This window comes from Colossoma macropomum, unplaced genomic scaffold, assembly GCF_904425465.1.
Source record: "Colossoma macropomum unplaced genomic scaffold, Colossoma_macropomum, whole genome shotgun sequence".
NCBI classification, from domain to species: domain Eukaryota; kingdom Metazoa; phylum Chordata; class Actinopteri; order Characiformes; family Serrasalmidae; genus Colossoma; species Colossoma macropomum.
The window spans coordinates 20,106,878-20,125,145 of NW_023494789.1; the positions used below are offsets into that span (position 1 = coordinate 20,106,878).

Genomic DNA, 18,268 nt, shown 5'->3' on the forward strand with positions numbered 1-18,268 from the left:
ATTTTATTATCATCTTATGACTTTTACACAATACACAGTGCCAGAGCATGTGAATATGTCAGTGTAGTACACGGAAAATGGAGAGGAACCAATACATACTGGTTCTGTTGTTCCACAAACATCTTTAAAACAGACAGAATTGCTAATTAACGTCATGAAGATGTTCATATTGCAGCATGCAGTGTTTCCAAAGAACTCACACAAGTTAAAGATTGAGTCCATAACTCAGATTTACTGAAAAACTCAGAACAGCATACAAAAGAAGAGGGGAGAATATCGTGCTAGGCTAGCACTCAGCTGCGCGCTGTTAGCACGCCCTCTTACTAAGTCCTGTGACGCACTGCCACCGTGCACAAACAGCCCTTCAGAATAAAAGTCACTGTGAAAGGATAAATAACAAATGAACCACGCAGACTAAAATCAACATGTAAATTTGAACCAAGCAGAATAGACAGGCCACATATTAATAGAATCACACAACGCTTGTGAGAAACACAAACTTCTTACTACTCTTAAAACCAAAAAGGTTTACTGCAAATAAGTAAGCACCAAACCAAATATTTAAGCTACTTTACAACGAATTCATAAGTAACAGCATCTGCAAATCCGTTCTGTTTCACCACAGATAACAGCTGCATGTTTTACACGTTAGTCTAAAAAGATATGATGAAAGATAGTTTTAGTCAGTCAGTCTGTGGCCTAGTTGCATTTTGTCACTCAGCCAGCTGTGTTTTTTGGTTTATTTTTCAACTTTTTTTTGTGTACATTTTAATGCAATAAATATCGTCTGACATTAGGAGAATGAGTTTAACTTAGAAAGAGTTTCACTTTTGTTTACTGTTTACTCAGTACACTATTTAGGTAATCTAATTTCTTTTTCCTTCTTTGGTGACTCCTCCTTGTGTTTCAAGCGATTGAATGTTCATTATATACGTCAAGCTTTCATGCAAGGACGTGCAGAGACCCTTAGAGGGGCAGGTGCTCAAAGTTAAAATGTAGCACATGGACCAAAATGACAAAACACCAACTATAGCATAACTCCTTAACTACAGCAACAACCAGTATTCGAAAAGAACGTCACAAAAAATAGCTACATTAGACTGTATTACACTGTTATTTTATGAAGTGTTATTATAATTATTTCAATATATGCTAAGTCAACTGTGTAATGTAAATAACACTACTGTCAAATACAAATATCACAAGCTTGACACAAAATAATAAATTATGAACAAAATTATTTTCACAAAAACAATGTATAATTCTGACTGCTTAATCTTGATTTTCATTGCAAGCTGACAGACAATAAAGTGTGATAAACAAACCAACAAATGAACACAAACTCATGGGTTAACTGAGTTTAACCTGCTACCACAAGACTATAACAGAAAACAGAAAGGCTATAACAGAAAAATATTTCTTAAACGGATGACGAGAAAAATAAAACACTCCACTTGCAATGTAACAATGTTTAACAATGAGTTAAAAAGGCCATCAGTCCTGCTGTTCCACTAAAGTGTGATCAGCTAATTTACTTCAGGCACTCCATGAAGTAAGTGCACAGCTAGTGTTGTCAAGGGTATTAAATTGTTACATTATTAACAGTTTCATATAAACATTGATTTTGATCATTCAGCAAAGACTGCTACCAAACCTTTTTATTGCATACCAGCTAAAATTACACTAGGGTTAAAAATCTATTTTCACACACACAGATTAGTATTCAGTCAAACAAGCCCATATTATAAACTAAACATCAAATGGAACGACTCACCTTTGACCAGTTATTGATAGCTGATGAGCGGATGGCAGTGTTAACCACACAGATTAATCCATATATGATTTATTATATATATTTATTTATGTTTGGTTTTATTTCTGTTTTGTCTTTACAAATGCGCAGAAAACATCATCCTTCAGTCCATCAGGTTATCTGGTGCACCATATCTGGAGTTTTACATTCAGAATCTGGCTGAACTGAAGATGTGATTGAACAAATTGCAGATAGAAATGACTGCTAAGCTGTGATTGGAGGACCAAGAAAACCAGGCAGGGCTTGAGAGTGGTGCATCAAAGACAGTGAGTGCGTTTACATGAACTTAATAATCAGATAACTGCAGAAATCTGACTGTGATCAGATTATTGAGTGCACTCAGTGACAGTGAGTAACTACACCCTAAGATCTTTTTTTCATTAACAACTGAACTGCTTTGCTCTGTAATAATAAAATATGCCAGCCTTTTTATATTTTGAACACATCTTTCCAAACTTTAAAAATAACATTTTTATTAAGGTCGGTTCCGCCTCCCCAGAGCCCCTATGGTTCAACTCTGCCATAGACAAAGATGACATGTCATTGCATGCCAAATCAGTTAACCAACATTACCGACCCATTATGATGCCCTACTCCTGTCGCCCCCTAAATAAGACAACCATTGGAGACTAGAGCAAGGGAGAAGTTCGGCACCGTTTTGGCTTCTTTTCTATACATATCGCCTCATGGCATTCAGCTTGTTATTAAGTCTTCTAGTTAGTTATTATTGTTAGTTCTGAGTTATTGTGTTTGTAGATATTGTAGTTTTTAGCCTTTTAGTCTTAGCTAGGTTATTTAGCTAAAGTTAGTCAGTTAACTTAGCTAGCCATATTTACTATGTAGTCTTTTAAATTTGGTCTTTCAAGTTTAGTTTTCAATAAGTTTAGTATTTTGAATTTAGCTTTTTCTGGTTAAGAGCAATGGATCAAACAGGTGCTTACCATGATGTAAAAGCAATATAGGATTGCACACATTTCGCACTAATCCAGCACTGGCCAGACAGTGAATGCATGACCAGTTAGGTCCCAGTACCATCCTAGTATCAAGACCATCAGCATGCATGTTTGCAACGCACACTTTGAAGAGGGGAGCTTTGCCTGCTTTATAGACCACTGTTTCATTTTGTAGTCAGCGCCATGCTATTATGCCCATATAAGGAACTCTGGGTCTAAAAGGAATTACTCTATGTATGAATGGAGTTTTTGAAAATTGCCTCTTTCGCATCCTTTGACAATCAAAAATGTTGCAAAGCTGACACGCTTTGTCCTATGAACATTCTTCTCTCGAACATCACTGGATCCTCTAAATAACAAGGTCATTAAAGAGTAGAATATAATTTGCTACATGTAAGGTAATGCTACCGCGAACTGAATTAGTGTCATTAGACTGGCAGCTTCCCCAAAAATCACACAAACCAGCACATTTTGCCAGTGTGGCAGTGTATTTCAATGTACAGACAGAGGGCAATTGAAAAAAAGTCAGAACAAAAGAAGCAAGTTCCCTGCAGTTCTCTGTTCTTCATCTGATATTCACTAAAACATGACAGATCTTTATGTTCTGTTCACAGCTTGATTTGAAAAGCTCTACCAACTGACCTGCACTCAGGCTGATTTAGGATATCAAAATATCCTAATTATTATTTTAATGCTGGTTACATTTTCTGAGGACATTTTCTCAGGGCATTCACCTTTTCAACCTTTTTGTTCAAATTTTCCCATTCCACCTTTTCCCATTCCAGGTGGAACGGGAAAATTCAAACAAGCAGCTGGCGAAAAAGAAGTTGACTTCATTTTCATGGAGAGTTGAAAGGCATGATATAAGCAGGTTGCTCTATTTCTGCTTGACAGCTAAGTAACAATAGCTTATTTTAGCTATTTCACAGAACCAACAGGTCATTATTATTTTGTCCCTTTGCTAATGTTAAAGCTAAGCACAACTGCTGCGCCATTTAAGATGTAACGGGAAAATTAGGACAAGAAGCTAGCGATATGGAAGCTGAATTAAGCCTTGTTTAAGGCTTTCAAAATATCTTACCCAAAGATTTTGTATATAGGCATACCGATAAAAATGGGCTTCGGGGGCTCCCGTGTGGCACATTCATCTAAGCCTTGGTCCTATCATCAGGAGGTTGTGAATTTGATCTCTGGTGATGCTACAGCCACCCGTGGCCGGGAGCCTTGGGTTATACCAGCACTTTTACTTCCTGCCTCAGTACTGACCACTTTCAAGTGGAACCAGCATACCCAAACCAAGCTGTTAAAACAGCATGATTACAGTGCAACACCGGACCCGCAGCCTTGGACCTGTTCATTATGAAAAAAAAAGGAACTTGAAGAACTAAAGTGCAAAACCTAAAGGCAAAACTTTGGTCTGCAACAATTTGCTGGATCAGACGTCAACATTCGTTTTTATACAAGATGAGTTCATTATTCATTATTAGTTAACTTTGTGTTTGTCAAACCAGTCATTAAGGGTTCCCAGACAGTTGATATTTTTGCGCTAATTTGACACCTGTATCTGGTACTCTGTGTTATATCTTGATGAAACAGAGCAGTTTAGTGTTTTTCCAAGTTTAGCAGGAGATTTGAAAATCACCAAACTGCACTGGACACAGGCCTGCATTATTTTGGTAATACTGCACATAATTAGACAGCCTGTTTAGACAAGGGTTTCTTAAATCAGTTCTTGCACCTTAGCAGATAGTCCTTGCTTTTGCTGTAACCCAGCTCCCAACACACCTTTACCATATTTAGTGTTCTTAATGTCTTGGTTCAGGTGTATTGGGGGTTAGGATACAGCAAATATATTGACTGCCTGCTAGGGAGCAAAGACTGTTTTAAGAACCACTGTTACAGAGTATTACCTTTGTTAATTGGAAAATGTTTTTATTTGTTCCAATACAGTAGTTATGCTGATCACTTACACCACATATCTATCTAGATTTGCCTCCTATGACTATCTAATGGAGTCTTGTTGAACCATCAACATCAAAAATTATTTGTGTAAGTCAGGCATGTGGAGGCTCCCAGTTGTGTGCCCCTGTGGAAGCCCACCACCGTCAGCCGAATCACTATGACATGGGCCAACTACCTTTACAACCTGCTGGGATCTGTGTGCGTCTGGATGCCGACAGAAGTTATAAAGGTTCATCTGCCCAAAGAGTTCTCAAGGTACCCAGACAAACAGGTAGTCAATGACTGCACAGAGCTTCGCTACCAGACCTCATCATCTTTACAGCTGCACAATCAAGTATTTTCAAGTATTTAGGCCCCCCTGTGCTTTCAAAGGTATGCTGGGTATGGCACCACATGGAGAGGTGACATTTATGTTGGCGCTCTATCAGGACTCTATTAGCAACAATGACATCTTCAGGCAGTCAGGCATCATGTCTTTTCTGACACCTCACACGGCCATTAAAGCAGACAAGTTCCTTGCAACGTGCACAGGCTGCTTTACTACACAAGAGAGCAGAAACCCAGCATATTGCACGCCTAAGGGTGCATGTGGAGAGAATGATACAGCAAATTAAAGAAAACAAATTATTTGACCATTATACCCTTCTCCCTTACAGGAAGCATCAACCAGATGTTCACTGTGGCATGTCTTCTCTCCAATTACCAGAATGGGCCTCTGGTCAAAAAATGGGCATTAATTGGTTGAAAGGATGAGTGATGGCATTGGCAGTGATGGACAAAGGCCATGTAATTAAGTGAAAGAAGAGATATATTTGGTAAAATATTTGCGTTAAAGTCCTCTAACTGTATTTCTGCTCGAGTTGAAATTGCTTTTAAATGTAATTAAATGTCAAAAGAAAAATAAATGTGAGCTTGTGTTATTCTGATGAATTCATTCTATTATGGAGACCTTTGTGGCTGCAGAAATGACCAGCCAACTCACAATTTCCTTTCTGCAGCCACACAGATCTCCTTAATCAGAATAACTAACCTCTCAATAATATAACTTTTGATATTTAAGTATGCTTAAAAGCAAGTACCTAGGTACTTATTCAAGTGGAAATACAGAAAGAGGACTTTTGCCCAAAATATTTTACCAAGGGTACAGGATTTCATGCACGTACAGGATTTTGAACAGACTTTGTCTGTAACTGTTTATGGGCTTTGTTATTATTTGTTTTGTTATTATTGCTAATGCAGAAATATATTGGAAGCCACTGGTTCCTAGCCTTAGTCCTGAATTCCCTCTCACTGTGTTTTCCTTCTGTCTAGTCTAATCAAGGTAATGAGCTAATGCAAGCCTTCATGAGTTGAAGTAGGTGTTCTAAAGAAGGGAAAACTGCAGGGCAGGGGTCCTCCATGACCAAAGTTGGGAATCTGTGGTAAAGCGAATATTTGAGGCTACATATGCATAATGCATCTTTTCCATGTATTCACTTTTCTTTTCCTGTACACTTTCTGCAGTTAAAACTATGACCACTTTGCTTTTACAAATAGTCAGTCATCAGGTGAAACATTTGTACTTGAAAATGAATATAAACAATGACAAGCAAACTGCAAATACATCCATTTATTTTGAAACAATTAAAATGCTTTGTGATCATCACTCTTTCTCTTTTGACAGTTTTTAATAACTCCAAACCATCAATTATAATGGCAATCAGAACTGTGCCAAAGACATGTTTCACACATTTTGCTTTCTGTAGCTACTCATTGGGCTTACATAAAGCTTTAAAAAATCTGAATTAAACCTAAATCAAAACACAAAATATAACATGTAATATATAGCATTAGGTCTAAAGTTTCCTTTTAAACTTCAGCCACATGCAGGACAGAGAGGTCTGGCAGATCTCCAGACATCGCTTTGTACAGAGTGCTCCTGTGAACAACAACCATTTATATCATAGTGTTAACTCCACTATTTATCCATTTGGTATTACCAGCATTATTAAATAGGCATGTCAACACTCATATCTTACCGTACACCCTCAAAAACTGCTCTTTGCTTAGGTCTTGCTAAGAGTACAGCCATTTTATCCACAGGTCCTGGCTTAACACCTAGGCAAGATACATATCCTATGTCAGTGGTTCTCAGTCTTGCTACTGAAAGCCCCCTGATTAGCACATTTTAGTGTTTTCTCCACTCTCAATAAATCCTGTTTAAACTAATCATCGCATTAGTGGGCACTTCTTAGGCTAATTTAGGTGTGTTCGAGCAGAGAAAGCACTAGAATGTGCTGAGCAGAGGACCTTAAAGATCAGAGTTGAGAATTACTGTTTATACTTATAAACTGCTAATGTGCATGGTTAAATAACTCACAGACTATACTAGTAAGTATTTTATACTAATATGTTCATATGTAAGTTATTTTAACAGTGTGTGCTTACTAGAGTTTGTTTATGCAAAGCAAGAGCCCTGTTACGTTGAATAGGTATATTTACTGGTCACTTTATTTGTTACTATTTTTTCAGGTCAACTTTGTAGTTCAGGAATTACAGATTGCAGTCTATCTGTTCATCTGCATGCATTGTATGTGATCCCCAATAAAATGGGCAGAATGTATTCGTTAATATATTTTTAATAGTTGGCTGATAAAGGCTACTTCAGGGTTGCCTAGCCCTGCAACACTGACCTCCAACTTTAGGCCAGTGTTTCCAGGGACCTACATTTCTGAACTCGTCTTACAGTAACAAGTCTGATTCGCCTCAATTTGTGATTAGCTGATGAGTGGAAGCGTGTTAGCTAAGGTAGAGCCAGGAAGTAGGATTGGGAAATACTGCGCTAGCTAACATTTTAATCAGTTAGAGCCAGCTGTGTTGTCTATAGTTGCAACCAAACTTTGCATGAGGGTAAATATAAAACATTGTCTGAATAGTACAATGAAACTTCCTTTCTCATCTGCTTTGCTTGATTTTACATGATCTGGTAGGCACGTGGTGCTACATGTATGTCAGTTCTGTCAGTATATTCAAGTAAGAAGGGAAGCTTCATTCGGTTGTTCAGATACAGCCACAGAACAGGGATAGCAACCCTGGGCTAGAGTATTATATCCCAAGTTTGGAATATTATAACTTACCAAAGTTCTTGGCTTGTGCCATTGCTGGTCACTCTCTGTGCAGCTCAAGACAGGAGGAACGGCAGGAATTTGCAGTTGTGAATAATATGCGGTATGATAAAGCAATGCCACCACATGGTTGCACAAAGTGGTCCCAGCAACACATGAGCAGGGGCCATAGAGACTGGTCTTGAATCATTTAGAACAATCTGCAAAAATACAGGAAGCAGCACATACATTAATGAGGAAACATTATTAAGTGCAATTCAAACAAAACAAAACTACAGCTACTTACAACATACAATCTGTCAGGGAAAAAACACTGTACATAGCCTAAAGTGTTGTGCAACATTTTTGTCTAGGTATCATTTTGATACTAACACTTCAACAGCTCCTGCAGTATTTACAATAAAGTAAATCAGGTAACATCTGAACAAAAGACATCAGTTTCTGGGGATTGTTGCCTTTAATGTTTACTTTTCATAGCTGAAAAAATAACAAAGCCATTCTCTCTTTGCCTTTACACCTTGGTTTACGGTTTGTGATAGTTAATATCAGTCTGTTTAACAGACAAATACGACAGCTTAGCACTTAGTTTTCTGAATTAGTTTTTGTTTGGTTTAATATGCTAGAGCAAACACCTAGATTTACACCTAGCTTTGTGCTAGCGCTGACACAGAACACTTACCTTCATAGTACATAGTAGATGTACATCTTGAACACTTTTTCTTTTTGCTTGAAGAAGCCACGGTTAATGTCTTGACGATGCAATGAACATCGTTGTCCATCATTTGAAAAGGGTCTTGCAAACATCCCATGTAAAACGTCATTGTTGACAAACCAGCGTCAAAGTCCATCTGTGCTAGCGTTGTTTTGCTAACCGGAAATGAAACAAAAAAGCGTGTTTCCACCGGCGGAGAGCAATACGAAAAGTATTTCCCAGTAAAATGCTGCCAGAATCAGTTTTTGTACGAATTCTGTTCACTGTGATATAACATTATTTCTGAAATGTCAGTTCTGTGTTTGTTGTGCTTATTAACCACCGTAACCATGAAGCTATCGTGATGACTATATTTTTATTTTCACGAGCGGTGGTTAATAAACCCTTTCGCCTCCCGTAGTTCCAGTGTTGCCTGGCGTTGGTTTCTGTTTGCTGAATGCGCGTGCCCGAGAATCTGATTTCTCAAAGGAAACATGATTTCCAGGGGGAACTGAATCGGATACAACACCGGTAGAGCGTTACGTGCACTGAGCCAATTGGCCTCGCTCTCTGGGTGGATACGACAACAAGCCTTCCAGTGCGAGATACAGTTGCTGGACTGGAAAACAATTAAGAAGTTCACGGCACCTGCAATCATACAAGCGTTTTAGACCATCATGTACCACTGTAGTTCCAGCTCCAGTCCTGGAGCCCCCTCTGCTCTGCATAGGTTTGTTCTATATGATAAGCTAGCTAGCTAGCTGGCTACCTTAGTTGACGCTGTAAAACACAAGAAAAAATTGAGCCAACTCGAAACCTTTGTAATTTTTATCAGTAAATAAACTATTAGATGGCATCATCTACATATGTCGGTTCTCTACCACATTGCATGCCAAACTTGCATGTCTCTCTGACATGTCTAAAGAAACTCAGCTTATCAACACTGCAATGTCATGGATTCAGTTGTAACTCACATATTTAGGTGAGAAGTATTAGCTTTTTCTTTTAACTTTGCCACATTTGCGAGTTTCGAGTGGTATTTTGTGAGTCAGCTTGGTGGTTATGTGATGTTTACCCATGCCTACTGATATTTTATTTATTGATAAAAGAAAAAAACAATAAGATAGTAATAGTATAATGACATTTTCTTTTTTAGGGAAGATGGCATGCCAGACTGATTCAACTGGCCTGCATGATGTCTTTGTCCAGGCACATGTGAAACCATCCAGAAATTCAAAAGATAGGTTCAGAGATTGAGAGCTCACTTGTATCTGATTGTGCATTGTGTAGGTAAGAAAGTCTGCATCATTATTATTTCTATTATGAAATGTGCAGCTAGTCATGTTTCAGGAACAAGAAATGAAGTACAAACAAGGTAAGAAATGGATTTCATAATATTTACTATCTAAGTGGAAATTCCACTTCCGGCGCCGCTTGAGGTGGCTGCCTGTTCCAGTAGCTCCGTGTCTGCGTCTTCTATTTTTTTTTGTAAATAGTGTCTCTTTACCCACTTTCTTTCTTTTCTATTTCTAGTCTAAAGTTGTTATACAACTTTTTTTAAACTTGTATTGACTTTAATGGATCATTCAACAGAACTTTCAAAGTACGACTGCACCGCGTGCCCTCGCTTTGTCTACACGAGGAATCAGCTGATCGCGCTGAGTGGCCAGTGATTCCAGCGGAGCTGAGACGTCCTTACTGGGGCTGCAGAGTGGGAAAGAAACAGCAGGAAAAGAAGCGGTGATATAAACCAAATCTTCCTGCAGTAATTATGGGGAACGTACGGTCACTGGCTAATAAAATGGAATGCTGTAACACGGACACAATGGGAATACCGGGAATGCAGCATTTTGTGCTTCACTGAGTCATGGCTGAGCCCATGCGTACCAGACTCTCACGTTCATCTCAATGGTTTTACTACTGTGAGGGCGGACAGGGACCGCAAACAAACTGGTAAGAAGAAGAGAGGAGGGCTGGCTGTGTTCGTGAATAACAGATGGTGTAATCCTGGTCACATCACGGTTAAAGAAGTAATTTGTAAGCCGGACACTGAACTGTGTGTTGTAGCTATGCGTACGTACTATCTCCCACGCGGTTTTTCTCACGCCATCCTGTGCGCTGTGTACATTCCACCTTTTGCTAACGCAGACGCAGCGTGTGACGTCATCCATTCGACCATCGCAAGAGTGCAAAACCAGAGCCCTAGTGCATTCATTGCAGTGTCTGGAGACTTCAACCATGTTTCCCTCTCATAATGTCTGCCCACTTTCAGCCAGTTTGGGGACTGCAAGATGAGAGAGAACAAGACTTTGGACCTGCTGTATACCAGCGTTAAAGACGCATACAAATCCACAGCTCTCCCACCACTGTGTCGCTCAGACCATAACCTGGTTCACCTCAACATGTGGTATAAACCCCTGGTTCAGAGACAGGCAGTGACCACAAGGACTGTGAGGAAGTGGTCACCTAAGGCTATAGAATCACTGAGGGGCTGTCTGGAGGCTGCACAATGGGATGTCCTGTGTGAACCACATGGTGAGGACATTGATGCCATAACATCATGCATCACTGACTACATCAACTTCTGTGTGGACTCTGTTGTACCCTCCAGGACTGTCCGATTAGGACTGTCCGTCTGCTGAACCAGAAGAAAGCATTCATGGCAGGAGACAGGGAGGAACTGAAGAGCGTACAAAAAGAGCTTAAAACCTCAATTAAAAAGGCCAAAGAGGGGTACAAGTCCAAGCTGGAAAACAAACTAGAGCTGAATAACTCGTGATGTCTGGAGAGGCCTAAAAGACATCACTGGTTTCAACCAACGCAGCCCTATTCCAGCAGAGGGTAAGTGTGAATGGGTGAATGAGTTAAAACAGTTTTTTGTGCGGTTTGACAATGGCTCCTCTCATGCTCCATCGTGTCTGTCTCCTACACAGATTAACACATCTACACAACTATGCCAGCCTCACCTTCCTCCACCACAGCCATTCACACCTGTGACCATCAGCAACCACTGTTTGCAATGGATGCCTCTCACCCCCCACCCCCCCATTGGAATGTCCAGTGATAATACATTCACTGCTAATCAGGTGAAGAAGGAACTGAAAAAACTCAAGCAGAGAAAAGCAGCAGGACCTGATGGCATTAAACCTAGGGTGCTGAAACTGTGTGTGGAGCAGCTGTGTGGAATTCTTCAGCACATCTTTAATCTGAGCTTTAGCCTGAAGAGAGTCCCAGTTATGTGGAAAACATCTTGTGTGGTTCCTGTCCCCAAGAAAAGGCAACCGATAGCACTGAATGATTATCGACCGGTTGCACTGACATCCCACTTAATGAAGACACTTGAAAGGCTGATGCTAGCTCATCTGAGACCTCTGGTCAGAACAGCTCTCGACCTTCTGCAGTTTGCAAACCAGGGTGGCACTGGAGTGGATGATGCAGTTATCTACCTGCTGGACAGAACGTACTCTCACCTGGACACATCAGGCAGCACTGTGAGGTTCATGTTCTTTGATTTCTGCAGTGCATTCAACACCATACAGCCTGTGCTGTTAGGGGAGAAGCTATGGCTGACACAGGTGGATGAATCTATCATCTCATGGATAATACAGGAAGCTGGTGAAGGACTTTGTTTACTGGTATAAGCTGAACCAGCTGCAGCTAAACATCAGTAAGACTAAGGAGATGGTGCTGGCACCAGTCACTAGTGATGGAGTTGATGTGGAGGTGGCTGGGACCTACAAGTATCTGGGTGTGCATTTGGATAACAAGCTGGATTGGAGCTGTAACAGTCTCACAGTGTACAAGAGAGGCCAAAGCTGTCTCTACTACCTGAGGAGGCTGAGGCTTTTGGTGTGCACTAAGCTCCTGCTTTATTCTATGCTGTTGTGTGCTGGGGCAGCAGCATTAACAAAAGTGCTCTGAACAAAATAAACAAACTTATTAGGAAGGCTGGCTCTGTTGTAGGAGTCAAACTGAACTCTGGAGGTTGTAGCAGAACAGAGGACGCTCAACAAGCTGTTAGCCATCTTGGACAACACCTCACACCCCCTGCATGCTACAGTGGATAAACAAAGAAGCACATTCAGTGGCCGCCTGTTACAGCTGTGCTGTGTTAAAGAGCGCTGTAAAAGATCTTTTTTACCCACTGCTATAAGGCTCTACAATGAGTCTCCTTACTGCAGAGAGAGTACTGATCTTCTGCTGTCTGAACTGAAATCTGTCTCATATGCTATGTAAATATGCAAATAGATATACTTTATTTCTACTCCTATACTTATGTTTATTTTTATTTCTATTGTTATTTTCTGCATAGTATATGTAAGTTTATGTGAAATTATATGTGTTGCTACTGAAACACTGCAATTTTCCTTCGGGATCAATACATTTTTATCTGTCTGTCTGTCTGTCTGTCTATCTATCTATCTATCTATCTATCTATCTATCTATCTCTCTCCTTGCCACTGTGTGGTAGTAAACTATATAAAAAAAAATCTGTTCTAAAAATACCCGATTCTTGTATAGTAAGTGCCTCCTCCTGTTTTCCCAACCAGAGCCTCCACCTGTCTTTATGCCAGCATGCACTAGCAAGAGCCTCTACCTGTCCTTATGTCAGCCTGCACCAGCAAGAGCCTCCTCCTGCCATTATGCCAACTTTCACCCCCAAGAACCTCCACCTTTCATTATGCCAGCTTGCACCAGCAAGAGCCTACTCCTGCCCTCAAGCCTGCCTGCATCAGGGAGCAACAAATAAAGTGTAAACCAAGGTTCATCTCCCAATATGTTGCTATTTTTGCAGCACCTGATTACTTAGCTTAAAACTATATAGCGAAAGCCTCTACCTGTTTGTCAGCCAGAGCCTCTCCTGTTCTTATGCACCCTGGAGGCTGTGGCCCAGGCTTTTTTCAGAAAGACGAATTAGGTAAATCTCAGTGCTACATTCTAGATTGTTTTACTGGACTCTTTGTTAATCCTGCTTCTGGACCCCTGTCCTGTACAGTTTCAACTATTCGCTGCTTTAACATAACTGCTGCAGCTCATGAAGTGCTCGATAATCAGTTGATTAGGTGGAATAGACATATTGATGTCACATTGTTGAAACTGCCCAGGGCAGGGGGATTCCAGGAGCAGGATTTAAAAGCACTGCTTTACTGTATGTCTAAGAGTGTAGTTATGTGTACTGTCTAGTGACTGACTGCTACACTAGTTTGTCTTACTTTTTCTATTTAACCTAGGGGTCATTTAACTCACCTAGGCCTTGTCCAGTGGTGTTATTTCTATTGAGAAAAAAAATTATGGTAATAGGTAATAATTTTTTTGCTTTTTACCTTATTAGGTACTATATTTTATTGTTGCATTTATACCCAGGTAATATTTCAGCTGTTCATTCTGTAAGCAGTTAAACATAGTACATTTAGATTGTAATAGGCCAAATTTTATTGTAAATTTTATTGTGTATGGCCAAGTCATATTGTACCTCTCAAGGCAACATACCTAGTTTTAAGCTACTATGCATTTTAGTTCGCTATGGAATGCGCCCGTGCCCCGGGCCCCTATGACAGCCGCTGCAGTAAACGGTGGATGTATAAGTATTACAACAGAGAAGTGTGTGCCTGTTGTTTTTTGTAACTGTGTTCTCTGAATGTATATCGGAATGTGGTATCTTGTGTGAATGTCATTTCAGTTATTAATAAATAGATAAATGGAATTATACATGCAAATTATTTAAGATCAAGCGGGAGAAGAAATCCTGTGTAAGCTCCATCATTCTCAAGGTACTCCTCTCTAAATCGCAGAAGAGGGGATAACCACATGCATGTGCTGAAATAAAACCTTTATACCCCCCAGCACTGCCCCACACAGTTGCAGTATGCAAGATGTCTGTAACAACTGTAAAGAACTGTAAAAAACCTAATTAAACTTAGTTTGAAATAAAAATGTTATGAATAGCACATTTCATAACATTAAATGTAAGATTAGGTAACCTGCTGGACTGATTAAGTGAAGATTCTTGCAAATCTCCTTGTACATGCTGACAAGTGCCATGAACAACTTGCAGAAGGTAAGGATTTAGGGCCACTGCAGCAAACCCTGGATGACCGGTGAGGCAGTGTATGACCCCCAACCTGTCACATCTGTGAATAACCTGTATGGTATGATACGGTATCTCTGTTATACTTCTCAGGTAAATTGGCAGCATGCTAAAAAGCTAGACTGTGATGCTGGTAATGCTAGAGAACAGCTAACATAAGCTAACTAGCTTAGGTTACAAAGGTTGGCTACCTCCCTACAGCAAATGTTCATAAAGCCTGAGAGCTTTGTACAGTGCTCATGAGAAGTCTGTCATAGCTTGATGTCAAAATTACTGAAACTTATTGAAAATATTTGAAGAAATACACTTTATTCGTTCATAATTCAATACACCTAAGAATTTAGGACTTGGGTTTTACTGAATGTGTATCTTGCTGAACAGATAATTAGAAGCTAGCTATCACGGTTTTAGGGGATTTCCTACCATTCTGACACCTCTCCTACTCACTGCCGATCATTTTCTGACTCTAACTCTTCGACAGCTTGAGTCAGTGGCTCATATTGGTAAGGCTAAGGACACCCTGCCTGGTCAGAAACACCTTCCCCCATCGAGGATAGGTATGGTGATGAAAAAAAATTGTTAACCTCATAAGATGTCTCTGTCCAAAAGTGCCATTTGATTTTGTCACTCTCTGTATTTTCTGGTAGCTAACATCAGCTAGTTATAAGAACACAGCAGTTTCCCTCCAGCCTAGCCCCACCTCTAAACTCGAACATCACTGCAGTGCCCCTCCCATTTTTGAGGATTTTTCAAAGATGAGCTAGGGGTGGAGTTAGCAGAAAATAGTGGGGTGTAGTTACTCTTTGAACATGTAGGAATCATGAATGATGCTAAGTAGTTTCAAATAAAATACTAAAATCAGCAAAGAAAATATTGAGTATGTAAGTTGCAAATACAAATAATGAGAGTTAAATAAAACTTATTTAAAAAAAAAAACATTATTACTCATTTTTCACATTCTGATGTAAATTTAATACTCATTTTGCCTAATTTATTTATTTGGTTTTTTTTTCGATTTTTCTTTCGATATTTTTCTTTCTGACTTTTGGTACTTATTGGGAGGCAGGTCTTGGAAGAGCGCGCTCACCTACACTCTTTATTGGTCAACTGATTTGGAGTGACAGATCTTCTCAACATGTAGCCATGCCCACTCTGAGAGTGGTGATCTTCCTCAAATATGGTGTTGCACTTCGTACTGATATCAATATTGCCAAAAAGGATTATGCTGGCATGTCTGACATTAGGAGCAATATTTGTCATGTTTATTAATGTAACACACATGCAGGATCCTGTGCCGAGCCATGGCTGTATAAAGAAAATGCTGCAGTTTTCCATCGTATTCCAGTTGGAAAGAGTGCCTGTTTGGAATGTAGCTTTCTTGTTTTACACCTTTGTGTGTAATAGTGGTGGTTGTCAAAACTTGAAATTTTAAGGCAGCTTTTGAACTTTTTTGAGTTGAAGCTGATGATATTAGTCCATTTGTTTCTCTGTTATGAGTGGATCAGACACAGCAGTGCTGCTGTAGTTTTTAAACATCTCAGTGTCGTTGCTGGAAGGAGAATAGTCCACCAACCAAAAATATCTAGTCAGCAGCATCCTGTGGGCAGCATCCTGTGACTGGGTGGAATTTGCATGTTCCCCCTGTGTCTGTGTGGGTTTCCTCCCACAGTGCCAAGACATGCAGTCAAGTTAATTGAAGATACTAAATTGGTCCTAGGTGTGGCTGTGAGAGTGTATCTCAATGTGTATATATGTGAGTCTGCCATGTGATGGACTGGCGACCTGTCCAGGGTGTTACCTGCCTTCCGCTCAATGACTGCTGGGATAGGCTCCAGCACCCCCTGTGACCCAGGAGGTTAAGCGGCTTAGACAATGTGTGTGTGTGTGTGTGTGTGTGTGTGTGTGTGTGCTACGGGTTCCCCCGAGTGGAGAATTACTGTGGAGGCAACTCATTAATTGCAGAATTAACAATCAAATTTAAGCCTTTATCACTCTGCCACTATTTGTTTTCTACTAACAAGTGAGTAATTGTCCCACTTTTTGGGATGACCATTGAAGGATTAGGAAAACTAAGCACTTTCTCTGTGACAGATGCACAACAAAGGAACCCAGCTGCCTCTTCAAAGTTTAAGTGATTAATCTGGGAAACATTCCCATCTTGCCTTGCCATTTTACAGTATCCAAATATCATCCTGACACTACTTCAGTACTCTGAGAAAGCAGTGAAACACCTACCAGAAATCTCCACCAATAAATAAAGTTTTAAGAAATTTAATCCAAATGAAACAACATAGACAACAAGATTATTAAAGGAACTGAAATGATTTGGTGAGTAACTTTTTCCTTCAAAGACAAATGAAGACAGACTTTACCTCATGTTTCTTTCAATGTCAAGAATTTCATTGCCTTGTGCATCTGTCAGAACAAAAGAGTCTTCACTGCTCAGAGCTTCTCTGATTTTGTGAAGCATTGTTGAAACATTTGTGTCCACCTCTGTAAATCACAGTATGATGACTCTGGTGGGAATCAGCTTTCCCTCTTTAAGATCTGCAAGATGAACAGATCTGAGAAACAAAAGAAAACTACAACAATTAGAAGTAGGTTTATTTAGGTTTTAGATTTGTAAAACTAAGTTTTAGATTTTTAAAGTGGAAACCACATTGCGCACAGAAGCATCATGACAATCAGAACAAAGACTGCCATTTAACTAGATCAAGAGTTTTTGGGATTTTTAGCTGCCAACAGCTGTCACTGTTAACTCTGATTTACCTTTGAAATGATCTTGCTAATGGTGTTCTTGGGGTGCCCATATATACTGGTGCCCCAGATGTAGCTGATGGTGCAGAGCGCATAAAACTAAACTGCGGTCTGCTTGAGGTTGTTGGAGACGGTCCTGACCGCTCTATGGTCACCCCATGTACTTCTTAATGTCCTTGAGGATGAAGGTCGATGATACTGAAATGTCCACTTTCATTAGTGAAAAGTGCCAAGTTGTTACAATCTGTAAAATACAGAGTGCTGATGTTAATCTGATTCATAGAAGACAGCAAGATGAAAGTCACATAAACTGTGAATACTGCTACCATTTTCAGCCATGCTTTAAGTTAAAGTAAAACTTCAAAATACAGGGTACAATATACTTTTTCATTAAGTGCACCTCCTTGTACCTACACTCATTGTCCACTTTATCATACAGCACTCTGTAATAGGTCTTCAATTTCAGACTGCAATAAACACTACATTAGGTTTCTGCATTAAACAAATACAACTGTATGTATGGCTTTCTGTACAAACAACAATAAGATGCTAGCACAGTTATTTTAGCTTGAGGGCCCGTAGCCCTCATCTACACTATTAGCTAAACACTGACTTTTTGTTCTTAAAGTGAGACACATTCATAAAATCATAACATTTTGCTAATAAAAGTTAATTTCTAGTAAGGTAAGGTAAGGTAGGCTAAATGAACTAATTTACAGTAATGCTGTTGAGTCTAGGCTAGCTAGGTAGTTACTTACAATAGTTAGTTAGCTAGCTATCTAATCTATCTAATATGTTACTAATGAAAGACTAATCAAAGCATTTTAGGATTAACTGCTTACCTGGAAAGTCTGGCTGATATTTTCCACAGTCCTCTCGTAACGTGACTCTGTTATTACT

At 39.7% G+C, this 18,268-nt stretch overlaps 1 protein-coding gene and 1 long non-coding RNA gene across 2 annotated transcripts in view; both read right to left on the bottom strand.

The window, feature by feature from the left end:
• cep170ab (centrosomal protein 170Ab) overlaps positions 1 to 18,268 on the bottom strand; it is a 74,999-nt gene that overhangs the window by 1,379 nt on the left and 55,352 nt on the right. The window lies entirely within an intron of this gene.
• LOC118808068 lies at positions 6,383 to 9,092 on the bottom strand. Its single transcript, XR_005007257.1, has 4 exons — positions 8,512 to 9,092; positions 7,845 to 8,032; positions 6,747 to 6,825; positions 6,383 to 6,646 (listed from the first exon to the last, which is right to left on the bottom strand). It is a non-coding gene; the product is annotated as an uncharacterized LOC118808068 (long non-coding RNA).